This window comes from Rhododendron vialii, chromosome 3a (genome assembly GCF_030253575.1).
Source record: "Rhododendron vialii isolate Sample 1 chromosome 3a, ASM3025357v1".
Classification (NCBI taxonomy): Eukaryota; Viridiplantae; Streptophyta; class Magnoliopsida; order Ericales; family Ericaceae; genus Rhododendron; species Rhododendron vialii.
In genome coordinates this window covers 17,641,035-17,656,672 of record NC_080559.1, presented here as the reverse complement: position 1 = coordinate 17,656,672, position 15,638 = coordinate 17,641,035, and the positions used below count along the sequence as shown (strand labels likewise).

At 37.6% G+C, this 15,638-nt stretch overlaps 1 pseudogene; it reads left to right on the top strand.

The window, feature by feature from the left end:
* Positions 1 to 2,940: 2,940 nt before the first annotated feature.
* Positions 2,941 to 5,722, top strand: LOC131321172 (uncharacterized; annotated as a pseudogene).
* The last annotated feature ends 9,916 nt before the right edge of the window (positions 5,723 to 15,638 follow it).

Below are 15,638 nucleotides of genomic sequence, written 5' to 3'. Positions count from 1 at the left end.
TGCACAGTTAGGAAATTACGAAGTCCACAACCGTTGTGACAAACCACGAACCACTTGTGATCTTGCCCTTAAGGTCACACACTTTCGATCTCATGGTTAGAAGTCAGAAAAGGGCATCCAATCCTATACGTTGGACACGACAAGTCTTGGCACGTCCGCGCTCAGTCTTTGAACATTTTTGTACTCCCTCCGTCCTATTTTTATTGTCTATTTTCGTTTTTCGTGTCATTCTTTCAATGATTATATCTCCCAATCTACAATGTTCTTTGAAAACTTTGTATTATAGATCTAATCGAAAACTATCAAACAAGATTCATATTGCATATTTTTGGAGATTCATATTAAAAGATATAAACGATGAAAGAACCGCACAAAAAACGAAAATGGACAATAAAAATGGGACGGAGGGAGTACTGAACATCTTTTGGCACACCCGATGAGACCCTAATCGTCTAAGGGTTTCAAAATGGCAAGGAAGCAACAACAGCAACAGGATCCACTCGTTCCAGATCCACTACAGAGTCCTGATGGAGTGGTAGTCAACGTGCCATTACTTAAGGAAGTTGGTCCTCAAATCAGTGCTTAAGACTTTAGCGACTCCACGGACAGTGTCAAAAATTATATGTTTATAGCAGGATGTGAGATTTCAAACAACGTTATGCAGTGAATCTTGCAATCATTCTCTCAGTCCTTAGAGCCTTTGACTCAAGCAATTAACACCATGGTTGCTTTGATCACAGAGAGGTTACCGCTTGCTCCTCAAGAGCAGGTCTTTCTACAGTTTAGTGTTTATGGCAACGACCAAGACCAAACAGGTTTGAAGGAGGCAATGCCACATCCTCAAAGTCTTTTACCACCCTTCCTCATCCAACAGTCCTGCACTCGAGGAGTAAGGAAGCAAAGGAGTTACTATTTTAGGAGCATAGACGCCTCTAGCAAGTAAGGATCAAAGGTTTGTTTTAATGGAAAACCAGACCAAATCTGATAAATTTGCCAAAGCGGACAAGAGGCCTTCTCAAGGAGGCTAGGGTTCTGGAAACGGCAAAGGAGTTACTCACACACCTCAAGGTTCTGATACTCGGGGGGCAAGTCCAAACCAGAACCAGCATGCACTAGAGGCACGTCCACAGCCGTCTCCCGTGCCAAACATGTTTTTGGGAAGGGATCAAGCCTTAAACTTGCTCCAAGAGCAGTTAGGGCCTGGTTTCAGACCTTTGGGCAGGCTAATGTATAGAAAACCTCATACTGAGGAGGTGGATAATGCACCCTTCCCAAAGGGCTACAGAGTTTCAGACCTTCAACGGAGAGAACATGCAATCAACGGTGGAGGACATAAGCTTGTGATCCTAGAGGGTTGTAATGAAGGTGATGGATTGACTTTGATGTTGGAATCTTTTTTTTTTTTTTTTTGGGGGGGAGGGGGGGTGGGGTTGATTGTTTTAGTGGCTCCCATTTTAATTTGTTTAGAGGGTTGAGAGTACATAGACTTTTGTTAATTTGTGTTGACGTGGTGCTTGGTTTTAAGATCAATTTAACAAGGTTCTTGCTTAACACTGCCACTAGGGGGTGGATAATTTACATATAATGCCAAATAAGTTAGATTATAAATACACATCTCATGAATATTGTTAAATTTTCATGGATAACGGCATAGTTTTTACACATCATCCACTGCCCTTAGGGCGGTGGTTAGCATTTTTCATTTAACAAATAATGAAACTATTGTAGGTGGGGTGGTAAATGTGGAGATCTTGGTAGCTAACATGGGTGTCGGTTAGGGCCCTTTCGTTGAACATTTATGGAGCTTCCGTTTGGATATTCTGTTAAATACAAGGCAGTTTGCGATGTGCTGGTAATGGGAGAGTAAGTTCTTTTTTTTTTTGAAATGAAATTGGAGAGTAAGTTTACTACTTGGAAAAGACATTAATTGTACAAGTGGGTAGAGTAGTTATTATTTAGAGCACTCTTTCTAGTTCCCTATTTTTCCGTTATTTTCTTCACCATCGATCTGTGGTGAGAGAGTTGATTCAAGAATGGTTTAGGGCTACAATGGGAAGACTAAGACGATGGTGCTAGATTTGGTATCGCTTTGCTTGATGTGGTTAATTCAAAGAGAGTGTAATAGTAGATATTTAGATGGGGTGGAGAGGACAACTATGTTTAGCCTTAAGAATCTTTTTCTTATTTTGCATAGTAGGGAGTTGAGTTAAGGGTGTGCAATCACTTATCTATCTATCTATCTATCTATATAATATGGAAGGAAAGTTTTTGAATCCTAACATAAATCCAACAACCTACATCTATTTGGTGTTTAATGGATGGTTCGGATTGAGTAGCACCTTCCGCTCAAAGGCTGAGATTGAGAACTAATTAAACCAAAGGTCAAGATTCTTTCAAGCCACCTAGACTATTCCGGCCCATATATTTTTCGGGAAATGATACACCCACCGAAGCAACCCCCACCGCACGTCGCCGGGCCCACTCCGGCCACCGGACCGCTAATCCAAACCGTCCAAAAATTCTAAAAAAAAAACCGAGTGGGCCTATGCGAGAATCAACGGCATCCGACATGTGTAGGTGCTCGATCCAAACTTTCATTTTTAACGGCTCGGATCATCTGATTTTTGAAAGTCGGATCGAGCACCTACACACATTGGTTGCCGTTGATTCTCGCGTAAGCCCACTCGGTTTTTTTTATAGAATTTTTGAACGGTTCGGATTGACCGTCCGGTAGCTGAAGTGGGCCCGACGACGTGCGGTGGGTGGTGCGGTGGGGGTTGCTTCGGTGGGTGTATCATTTCCCATATTTTCCCTTCAAATCGCACACCCCATTGTACCCCACGTTGTCAGTTCTCAGCTCCCCACACCCCATGCCTCTCTGTCCAACTCAACTGTTTCCCACACACCCACCCCTCCCTCAACCGCTCCTCCTCATCTACTATGACTTCCCCCTTCACTCATCTACTACTTGTCGAGGAGAAACCCAATTTCTTTGTGGGTCTGGTCTTGCTCAAGTTCCTCTTCCAGTGGCCCCTCTCTGTCCTCAATCTCTACGCCATTTTCGGGGTGTAAGTCTTGGTTTCGCACCACCTGTTTGGTTTATGGCATCTCCACTTTCACTTTCATGGTACTTTTTTATTTATATCCTCTTTCCTTTCTTGAATTTTGTTTTGTGCTGCTGTGTTTTGGTGTGTGGGGAAATGGGTGAAAGTCTTTTGTTTGTTGTTTGTAGACCCGCTCCGATCCTCCTCATCTACCCCACGTTCTCAGTTCAAATTGCGAACTCAATCCGGGTTGTTCAAACTTGCCATGCGTGTCCTCTTCTCTGTTCACATTCACAGGTACGAAAATCAATCTCTCTCTCTCTCTCTCTCCATCTGGTTTTTTGGAAGGATTATTAGTAAAATACGTGTTCTAGGTTTGATCCTTCTTTTACTTTAGTATCAGAAGTGTCTGTAGCTACACTTCCTATACTTTCGGTGAAATTGAAAATTAGTTTCACTCAATTCGGATTTCACCTCTATTCCATTTTGGAACGCATACCAAGTGTTCGATGAGTTGACGGACATTGATGTTTGCTATTTAAACTTATTGATTTCGGAGTATGGGAATGCATGGTGTTGGGAGAAAGCACTTGGAGTCTTTCTTGTGTTGCTCCATAGTGGATTGGAACCAAATGAGTATACTTTTTACTAGTGTGATAAGTGCCGGTAATGGAGCTGTAGGTTTAGAGGAAGGCAGGCAATTACATGGACTTGCTATTAAGCATGGTTTAGTTGTTAAAACCTCGGTTGGAAATGCTATTACCACAATGTATGGTAGGCACGGGTTGGTTAAAGGCTCTGAGAGTATGTTTCGTGAAATGGGGGAGTGGAATTTGAATTTCGATGTGTGTCCTTACGGTACGTTTTTCGGTATTTCTGAACATGTACTTCAATTGGCTTCTAAGTGTTTGATAAAATGCGTCAACTACAATAGCCTTAAGCTTTCGTTCATTTTTTTGTGTATTTATTTTCCAGGATTTTCGGCAGAATCGGCCCCACTTTAAGCCAATTTCTACCAAAATCTCATGCATTTGAGTACGTAAAAACCATTCTTTTTTAACTACAAGTCCAATGTTACAGCTGTGAACCCTTCTTCTATAATGAGAAGACAACTTTGCATTGCTGTTATCCTATAGCTATAATCCTTTCTTTTGCTTTGTTACTTTCATTCCGATCAAGTGACTCTGCCCACTTCATGATGATCATGATGTGATGCTTTTGTTTGAAGTAGGACCTAATTCTACACCCCCAATTTAGTTGGAGAAACTATCCCTTTTCTGGAGTTACCATTCTTTCTACTATAGCTTGAAGTGATATGAAATAAGGTGGGCTTAAATTTATAGTCTCTTTTGGTGATTTTTTGGTCCTTTCCCTTGCATGAGGCATCTTTCAAGCTTGGGATTAGAGGAACTTAATGTATTTTCAAAAAATTGGTTTATTTTTCTAAACACCTGTGGAGTTTGTGCACCAGTCTTTTTTGTTGTTTATATATTAGTAGTTCTTGCTAATTCTCGTTCATCATCTTTAACAACAAGAAAATCAATTTGAAGACACGACTAAGGTGTCATTGCCTTATTTGGTCTCCCTTTGACATGAATATGATATTATGACTAAAACTAGGAAGTTTAATATTGGGTTGTAGTTGATCACGGTATTATGTGGAAGCAACTTAGGCTAAGGTAATTTCGAAGCAATTCAATCCTGGATCAATTCCATGGGTTATTTATTGAATTCCATGGGTTATTTATTCCTACTATGGCTAGCTACCATGTTGTGAGTGAAAGTTTTGATGTTAGTTCGTTGGCTACGAGTTTCTTCGTTTATGTACTTTGGTTAGTTTATTCTAACCAGTTTGTGCATACAGTTTTCTTCTAGCTATAATTGACAAATGTAAAGCTACTTTGTTGCCGTTTTGTGGAGGACGGAAGAAGCAAGCTTGGAAAATTTATGAAGATAAAGCTAGATGGTCAAGGTAAAGGTTGTCTCTTTTCATGATTATTATTTATAAGTTGACCTATTCTTACTTAAAAAATAGTTAGTTTTAGACATTCATTATGATTTTAGTTGGTATGGCTGTAAAAGTTTGACATTCTTCTCCGTCTTTGTAAGGGATTAAATCAACAAGAGTGGTCTTTTATTTTCAACGTTGAAAACTGCTCATGTGGAGAGACACCATATAGTTTTTTGGCCTTGTATAAATGTTTGTTGCTTGTAGTCTAGATTCTCTAGAAACATGAAAATTTCTAGCCTATTTTTCTTACTATCGATTAATTTATGCTTTATTCTTTGGTTTCATCTATGATCTAGTTCATAACATTTTCAGTCAATATATTTTTACTTCCAATATAACAGATTACTTGTGGTGGGTGCAGCTTTTGCACTTTTTGGCTGGGAATTGACCAAAATTCTAGCGTCGTATGTCCAGAGAGAAAACAAATTCTATTTTGAGATTTGTTGTAAAACATTTCTTTGTTGAAAAGTATGTCACGTCTAACCTTGTTAATGGATTGCTTGTACAGTGCCCTTGAAGGCTAGGCCAAGAGCAAGAATGGTAGGGGGAAAAATCAGAGTATGCTGAAAATTCTCTAGTTCCAATTGTTCCTATAGAGATGAATATGTTTATTTTGGTGGATGATTAATTTCGGAAAAAGCTAATGCCACGACACAAAATTCTACTACCACGATCTTTCTAGCCATCTGACGTTTTTACCCTTAAACATAAAGGATACCTAACACTGCCTAGAGCCTGATTCTCTCTCTCTCTCTCTCTCTCTCTCTCTCTCTCTCTCTCTCTCTCTCTCTCCAAAGATTCACATCTCAACTTTTCTCTCTTGTGGTAAAATATTCAAATCCAAATACATTGGTCCTTTTTTGATGGACTGAAAACTCCGTTGAAGTTGAATGGTGAAACTTGGGAAATGGTACAACCCGAGTTCTTTCTCCTACAGAGATTTTGAAACCGTCAGGCGGCGTTGGAGGGGAGGCGGCGGTGGCACGGCCTCACGGAGAATGGGTGTTGATTTTTCGGGAGTGGGATTGCTGAACGGAAGAAAAATCTTTAATGACAACATTATTTGTTAGAATTTCATTCTGGTTCTCTGTCCTTCGTGGTGTTGTGATTCTAGAATTATGTGGTGGGGTTGGAATGGAGCTAGGTAGCCATGGATGGATAATGGAAAGAGAAAGAAGATTTCTTCGTGAGAGAAATTTGAGGGTAAAGGGGGCAAACAACATAAAGGCTGCGTGGCACTAAACAAATGTGTCGTGGCATTAGGGGTGTCCTTAATTTTTGGTACTTGAGAAAGCTGCCTTGGGACCCTTGCCTCCAAAGGATGATAAGGGTCCTCAGAACCGAATGAATGTGAGCTATGTGGATATCATGTTAAAATTTTATTAAATGCTGCAATTTTTTTCTGAAATGTTTTGCTATGTTACAATATTCTTTGCTTCTATCTATACTAGTTTTCTAAGTTAACGATGGTGTCTGGGACTTTGTTCCACCTATAATTTATTGGTACAAGTAGTCCTCATTTTCTATATATACCAGGTAATTACTAGGACTACCTAAAGGTAGCAACCTCTGGGGAGAGATAAAGTAAATTCAGTAGTGGTCCACCCTTGAGATTCGGACCATAGACCTCTCTAAGAGAGGTTCCAAAGAAGTTGAACAGTGGAGGGAGAGAGACCCTACAATTAACAAGTGTATTGTTTTAAGATTGATGAAGGTTTCGTGGCACTAAAACAAAGTTTCGTGGCAATGCCACTGCCAAAAAAAATTGTTTGCCAAAACAGAGCTCCTAGTTTCAAACGAAGGAGCCTTCTTTTTTATTAAGGTTGCACGCACAACTTGACTACAATGACTCTTGTGCTAAAACATGGAAAAACTTATATATAATATATACTTATATTTTAGGGATAATGGGGCCCTAATTTTTGCACATAATCCAGAGGCCTAAAGCAGCTATACCTCCCGCTTCAGCTCAGGACCCGCCTTGCCACCAAAAGATGTGAGTGTATGTGTAAATTATTTGTATGAGTGTTTGTTGTTATCTAATAATTGAAAAATAAATCCCAAATGAGAAAAGTTATCTCTGAATGACCAAAGAGTGTCCAGATAAATTACCCAAAAAAAAACAGAAAGGGGGGGGGGGGGGGGGGAATTTTATAAATGGTCCCTCTAGTTTGCATGAGTTTTTATTTTCGTCTCTCTAGTATCAATTGTGTTAATTTCAGCCCTATAATTTGCATTCTGTCTTAAATTTCGTCGCTCTCGCTTACGGCATTAATGAAACAAACGGAATTGGAGGAAAAATTTGTCATTTCTCCTCACAGAGGGACTAAATTGAGATTTTATGCAAACTAGACGGATTATTTCTACAATTTTATTTTTACTTTTGTTTTTGTAATTAAATTTAAAATACATCATATGTAATATATTTCTCATCTCATTTTATATTGAATAATCAAAATATGTTGAATTTTTTTAAAGTTTTTATTATATATATCACAAAAAATGTAACGCCTCGAAAATTTGGAGACATTAAAAAAATAATGAAAAGATTACTTTCACAAAAGAAATTTATAAATTTACTGCATCACCATTTCAAAAGCAAATGTCATTATTTTACAATTGTTTCGAATAAATCAAAATATTACAATTTTCAAATAAACTTAGAAGCTTCCAAAATAAAGTCGACTTAAATTAATCAGAGCGACTATGCGCACAGAAATCAGGTTTTCAGCTTCTTCCTCATTAGGATTTAACTCGATCGAATCGTATGACACTTCTGTTCCATCTTCAGGGCGTTCGAGTTACCAGGGCAACATAGTACCGTGAACAATGACGCTCAGTAGTCAAAACCCACCCGAACCCATAACTTACAACAATAGGAATATAATTAACATGCATAAAATAACATAAAAAGAGGACAATCAACTTTTCTTGTATTACTATCCTTTAACCTATGTGAAATCTCGGATCTTATCCACAGATCCGTTCCTACCCATAACCTCTGGCACAAACATTGATGTGGTCCGACTCCCCTTTTCCAGATCCGGATGAAAAGATACCTAAGTTATATACCCGATATTCCATCCGCGACCATAAGTTCGGATAAAATTTCACCGGATGCGCACGCGAGCACATTCGAGCCCGGGTTGTGACACAAGCACAATACCTCCCTTATGACCTGTCTCAACATCCAAGAGCCGATCACCACCATGCCGTTGCCAGGGTTCGTAAATCCATACTTTCAACAGATCACCAACAATCAACCTCCAACAATTCAATCCCCGGATTCCTTGTTCGGAATCACAATCACAGCCTCTCACATTATCCATTTTCCATTAAACCTACTGTCAACGTCTAAGATGATAAGTCCGCACATCGCAACCAACCCAGAAACCTATTTGTCCAATCTATCAATACAACAACATTTCACACAGTTCAACATTTTTCGAAAATGCTCATGGGCTATAACAACAATTAAATTCGCGATAATAACAAATCATGCGATAAGGCTAAACACGCGAATAATTTATCATACGTTAAATTTAATCATGCTATTCAATAATCCAACTAAACATACCAACATGCTAAACAATAATGCTACCTGCACATACATCAGGAACAGATTAGGAACAGCAGCCAACGTGGCAAAAAAAAAGGGCCCCACCCCACCCCCCTCTCTCTATCTCTTTCTCTCTCTCATTTTGAAAGATTCAAAATTTTCAGAATACTGTATAATTTTTGACTCCCAAAATCTTCCAAATCCATTTCTGCTCCATGTCCCCGCACCAGCACCAGAAATCACCGCCACCAACAACTGCAAACCATCCGAGATGCAACCGACCGCCATCCAACGCAAGTGTTCTCTCTCTCTCTCCACCGACGACCCCCACTCCATCACATCTGAATCGCACGACCACTCCTACCACTGATGCCGATAACGACCACCACCCTTTCTCCATCCCCTACTTCCATCTCTCACAAGGCTTCTCTGTCTCTATTTTTCATACGAAGGTTGTGAGGGCACCGAGCACCTCCACCACGGATTTGTGCAACCACGGCGAACCTGACGGCCACCCAAAACCCCCACCATGGACGGCACGCCAAATTTGAACTAATTATACCCAAACGAGGAGAAGACTCCGGAGAAGTAGGTGGGGACGGCAGCAGAGAAGTCGCCGGAAAAGATTTCCACAACGTGGAAGATACGCTGGAGAAGAATTGCCGGAGAAGAGGGGTGAGTTTGGAGGTGAATATCGGGGATTTGGGGGAAGTTCTTTTTTTCTCTCCCTTGTTTCCAATCTTTAAGTTTTTCGTTTCAATTTTGGGAGAAAATGGGCGGGAGTTGGAATTGGCAGGGAGAGAACGGGCCCCACTTTTTCCCACTTGGACTGCCACGTTGGCTTGCTGTGTAAAATCTGTTCCAAATGTATGTGTGGGTAGCATTACTACATGCTAAAACTATTTAATCGTGCGATAACACTAATCATGCGATTAAAATAAATCAAGTTATTCCTTTTATTTTCTCTTTTCTTTTTCGAAACTAAAGTCTACGATTTACTCTTAATCACCTTGGACTTGTAATCTTAGCCTTTAATACTCAAGGGTTAGATTTATGAGCTAATCTATTTGAGGGACTAGGGGCCGTTCCGGTTTCTAAAAAAAAGTACTTTTTGAAAAAGAAGATAATTTCAAGCTCAAAAATCATGTGTTTACGCAAATAATTTTCCTATCAATATGAATCTTGTTTGATAGATTTCATTAAGATTTTTTAAACGGTGCAAAAAAAATTGAAAAAATATTTTTCATTTTCATTATATTTGAATTTGAAATTCAAACATTTTGAAAAAAAGTACTTTTTCTTAAAGTGGAACACCACCTAAACCTTAAATATTCTAAGAAATTTTCAAATCCAGTGGCTACCATTTTCGGGAAAAATAGTGGGTTTCGGCCGATTTGACCGGCGGCATTGGAATCGAAAACTAATTAGGCTCCGTTCCAGAACACCTTCTTAAAAAATAATTACTTATTTCACATTTTTAAACTCAAAAATAATATAAATGAAAAATTATTTTTCAATTTTTTTTTCATCGTATAAAAGATCTCAATGAGATCTATCAAACAAGATCCATATTGATAGGAAAATTATTTACGTAAACACATGATTTTTGAGCTTGAAATTGCCTTCTTAAAAAATAAGTACTTATTTCCGTTTCCGGAACGGGGCCTTATTAGCCTTGGGGCTTAATATTAACTTTTACCATTCAAGAGTTAGATTTATAAGCTCTTAAATCACGAGAGGTTAAACTGTAATTATTCTATTTTCCATTTCAAATTCTAGTACTGTTTTCAACGGAAATCAGTGGGATTCCGCCGGATTTCGACCAGGCGACGTTGGATTTGATTAATATCATACTGTAACGCTAAAAATCATAATAGAAACACGACATATATTTAGGGAGGAGAGTTCCGAACTACCTCTCATCTGGCGAAACGGGTTTCGGAAAGATTTTGGTGGCAGTCGGAGTGGCGTGGAGCTCGCGTGGTGGTGGTGGCTGATTTTCAAGGTTGCGTTCCGAGCTGTTTTGGAGCCGGATCGAGACCCGATTCGGTGCTGGTTTGAACTGGTTCTGGAGCTGATTCAAAAATGGCAAGAGCAGGTTTACCAAGCTGTTCGGGCAGGAACTGTTGGGAAACCGAATCCCCAAGACCCAATAATGACGCGTACTGATTAGACAACAAAAATTGTAAAACCTTATAAAGCGGAATTGGGGTTCTACCTCAACTCCCTGCGACACGAACGCTGGTTGAACTTGTTATAGCACGCCTTGCTATAAATCACGAATACTGCTCGACCGTATCTTACGATCTTCTATCGTATTCCCTTCACGTCTAGAACACGAACCAAGTGTGGACTCTTTCGTGATCTGTTTGCTCTCTCTAAGCCTGTCTCTATTTACTGAATAATAGAAAAAACATCCATCAGACCTAGAGAGCATAACGTGTATATATAGGGCTACGATAGGGATCTAAGGAGTAATAAGTCTGGGCTCTCAGTGTAAATAAGGAAAAACTAATCCTGCCAGGATTCTATTTCTTATTTCACTAATTATAATTCACCCCATTACAGAATTATAATTGCACTCCCATCCTTATCTCAATTATATTACGAGCTCCATGATATTAAATACTTATTAATCTCTCCACGTTAAGATTACAGATACCCGTTGATTAAATTAAATTACTAAAAGGAACATGATGGCTTTTGGAGCTGAAATGCAGCAAGTTTTTGAACTGGAATGCAACTAATTTTTGGGGCTGAACGGAGCTGTGTTCGGGTTGATTTTAGAGCTCAAATCTTCCGACCGTGGGTGGTCTGGTGGAGATGGTGATATGGAGGCGGTAGAAGAAAATGGAGAACTCTCTCTCTCTCTCTCTGTGCCAAATAAATGGAGAATGAGAAAAAGAAAAATGGTCAGGGGATGGGTTTGTAGAAACAAATAGGAGGCCGAGTGTGGGAATTGTTTGGTGGTGGAGTAAAGTAAAGGATTTGAGGAGTGATGCCTCACTCTCTCTCCTTTTCTCCTTCTGCCGAGAAAATATGGGAAGTGGGAAAATGGGTATTATAAAATGGGTTTTGGACTTTGCATGGGGGAGAAAGACCCATGGGCAATATAGTGTTGTCTCATTGGGAGGAATTTAAGGAGTAAAATGGGAGATTTGCTCTCTCCCTCTGCCGAAGTAAAAAGGATGGGGAATGGGTTTAGTCCGGTGCAACACATGGACACAATAAGAAAAATACTCGCTGGGTACATGTGCGCATGATTGATTACAAAAATAAAATTGGTGTGACGATATAAATAATTTTTCGAACAAAATAATATTTTTGTTTTGACAATTATAATTATATATATATACGGAACGGTTCAATGGACACCCTAAAAAAACACCCAAAAAAACACCCATAATCTCATTCTCATAGTTCCCGATCAAATTTTTATGATCCGAACCGTTCAATGTGTGCAGAATGTAATTTTAAGGGTGCCCGCGAGAAATTAGCAAAAAAAAATGACCGGGAAAGGTTTGATTTAAGCAGTTTTTATTTGAACCGTTCAATAAAAAACCGTTCGAAACTGTTCGGATCAAGCCATTCCCGGTCATTTTTTTTGCTGATTTCTTACGGGTACCCTTAAAATCACGTTCTGATCACATTGAGCGGCTCGGATCATCAAAATTTGATCGGGAGCTATGGGGTGTTTTTTTAGGTGTCCCCGGAACCGCCCCCATATATATATATATATATATATATATATATATATATATATATATATATATATATAAAATACCAGGGTCTTTACAATAAATATGAGAAAATTCGAAAAGCAACCCCTATGTTAAATGTCTTGGTATTATATTTTTTTCAATTGAATTTTCACTCTCGTTATTTTCTTTGTCACATGATTAAAAAGAAAAAGTTGGTCAGTAGTATTTAGAAATCTTGTAATTGTGTTTAATTAAGCAAGGAAACACTATTGAATATTAAGAGATCAAATACATTAAAATATGAGTATAAGTGTATTTATTTTGGGACTTGCTCATAAGATCACTCATATAACAAATAAACACAGATTTTGAACATGATACAAAGACATTAGCTAAATGGTTGATTTGTGCATTTTTTAATATTTTTGTAATGTGTAATGAAATATAAATTTTTTCAATATAGTTTGATTACCCAATAAAAAATAATTCAGTTATCAAATACATTAATTACGGTCTTTTTTTATTTTATTTGCAAAAAACGAAAGTAAAATGTAAAATTTTAGAAATTGTCTCTGGTTTACACAAAATCTCAATTTAGTCCCTCTATGAGAAAAAATGACAATTTTGCCTTTTAATTCCGTTTGTTTCATTGACAGCGTCAGGGAGAGGGATGAAATTGAGATGAAATGAAAACTATAGAGTTGAAATTGATACAATTAATATTAGAGGGACGAAAATGAAAACTCGTACAAACTAGAGGGACCATTTGTAAAATTTTTTCCAAAAAATAGAGCGTCCGGATCACCAATAGGCTAAAGCCATATCACCTACTAAAAAATGCCATTGCAGCTTTGCAAGGTAAACGGAAAAAAACCATTCCCACTTTGTAAGAGTTTTGGTGGATCCCAGATAACTTTAGTTGAATAAAGGAGAAAGGTTATGGCACAACCGAGAGGAATTTTCAGAAATGCTAACCACACAGAGAGTATGTACATGGATAGTGCACATACTGCTCGGTGGGGCCTATTACGGGGTTCCTACAAATGATCCAAGCCGTCCATTATCTTTAAGATAATTTTTTAAGTCATCACACGAAAAATCAGCTCAATTGAATATCTCTAATTACTTAATCTAATCTTTCAAATTTTCGCTTATACTTTAGGATTTTGAAATCTGAAGAAACATTTAGGCAATTGGATCAAACACAAGTAATTGAGTTGATTTTTAGTGTGATGTCTTATAAAATCATTTTAAAGCTAATGGAAGGCTTAGATTGTTTGTGGGGATCCTATCGTGGGCCCCACAGAGCCATATGTGCACGATATGTGCACATACAGTCTGTGTGGTTAGCATTTCTATGGAATTTTATGGGGAAACAATCAAATTATGGGACACCAAATGCAAACCATGTTCTAAAGAGGTTTTTTTTTTTTTATCCCTTAAACTATGCACATTTTTTCTATTTAGTTCCTAAACTATCAATTTGATGATTTCATCCCCTCAACTATCATACCGTTACCTACTTAGTCCAATAGATAACAGAAATTAGAAATTTGGATGGAAAATGTCATGTAAGGCCTCGTTTGGACCTTGTAAAGCAGATACTTAATTATGAAAGTCTTAGAGATAAAATTTATTATGACCCTTTAGGATAAAATAATCAGAAAAATAAGATATTCACACCAGTTCATACAAATTGAAAATTGGAGCACTTAATTTTTTTACAAGGTTCATATATTAGAATCTTACGTGACATTTTATAGAGACTAATACATACATATTTTTTTTTAAAAAGACTGAATTCTTTATATAGAATTTAGATTGTTTCTATATTAAAAATATGTTTAAAAATTAAGCGATCCAATTTTCAATAAGTGTGAACTAGTGCGAAGATCTTATTTTTTTGATCATTTTATGCTAAAAGGTTATAGTTAATTTTTTTTCCTAGAGCTTTTATAATCAAGTATCTGCTCTAAAAGATTCCAAATAAAAAGTAAATATTTAATTATGATAGCCCTAGAGATAAAAATTAATCATGACTCTTTAGAATAATATGATCAGAAAAATAATCGCACTGTTTCAAACGGATTGAAAACTCGAGCACTTAATTTTTTTAGAAGGTCTATATACTAAAATATACTGTATGATTAAAAAATTAAGTGCTCAAATTGTAACGACCCAGATTTTTACTCTATTTTTTTTAAATACAAATTTAAAATGTTAAATACTAATTCAATAATTAGTTAGATTAATTAACTAAAATATATTATTATGTGTATATTGATATTACAGACAAAATCGTATACGAAAATTATTATACTTTAGATATGCACACATTTATATTAATCCCTTATCCTTCCTAACTAAACCCTAAAAACCCTAACTAAAATCCTATCCAAACAAAACCCGTACTTATCCCACGTTTCCACACTCCATTCCCACGTTCCCTACAACAACCAATCCCTCCCCCATTCCCCATCTATTCGGCTGAGATAGTGGAGAGAGGGAAATAATTTCTCCTCCTTCTCCTGTATTACTTTCTCCCATTAATTTCCATTCCCCATTTTTTTGTTCCACTACGAGAGAGAGAGAGAGAGAGAGAGAGAGAGAGATCATTAATAACTCCCTACCTTTTCTTTTCTTTTTTTTTTTGCCGAGAGAGACAGAAAGAAGAAGAAAGCAAAAGAAAGAATAAGAAGGAAGAAAAGTATTACCGTTGCGGCCACCAAGCCCCGCTTCCGAATCTACCATTTTCATCCGTCCTAGCTAGAACTCCAAGGATTAAGGTAGATTTTTCATTACCCCTTAACTCTAAGTATATTGGGTGTATGTTTAGATATTATTGTGGTTTTCAGTGAACCCATGTAAAGAAACTCGATAATGTGAAGAACTGTTTCGAAACAGCCCGCCGGTGACGCGCACGCGACCCCTTACCCTACGATCGCCACCCCTGTGCTCATGTTCGTGAACTTGATTTCTGGATATAAACCCAGATTTAGTTGAAGTTGATTTTAATATGTCATGCCCCATTTTGCCTACTGTTTGCTATTACAATATTGAATAATTGATTGGTGGACGGAAATTCTTGAACTCTAGATTATTATATTAGTTATCTAAAAGCCTTGAGTAATAGATAGGTATGTACATACGTAGAAAAGAAAAAAAAAACTAATAATAATAAAATGGAATGATCAGTACAAATGTTGTTATGCAGATTAGTGTATATATTCTATAACTCTTATATATTAGAGTGTTTATGTATCAAATAGATTTCATAAGAAAGTAGATTTTCACGAAGTATAAAAAGAAAAAGAAGAAGAAGA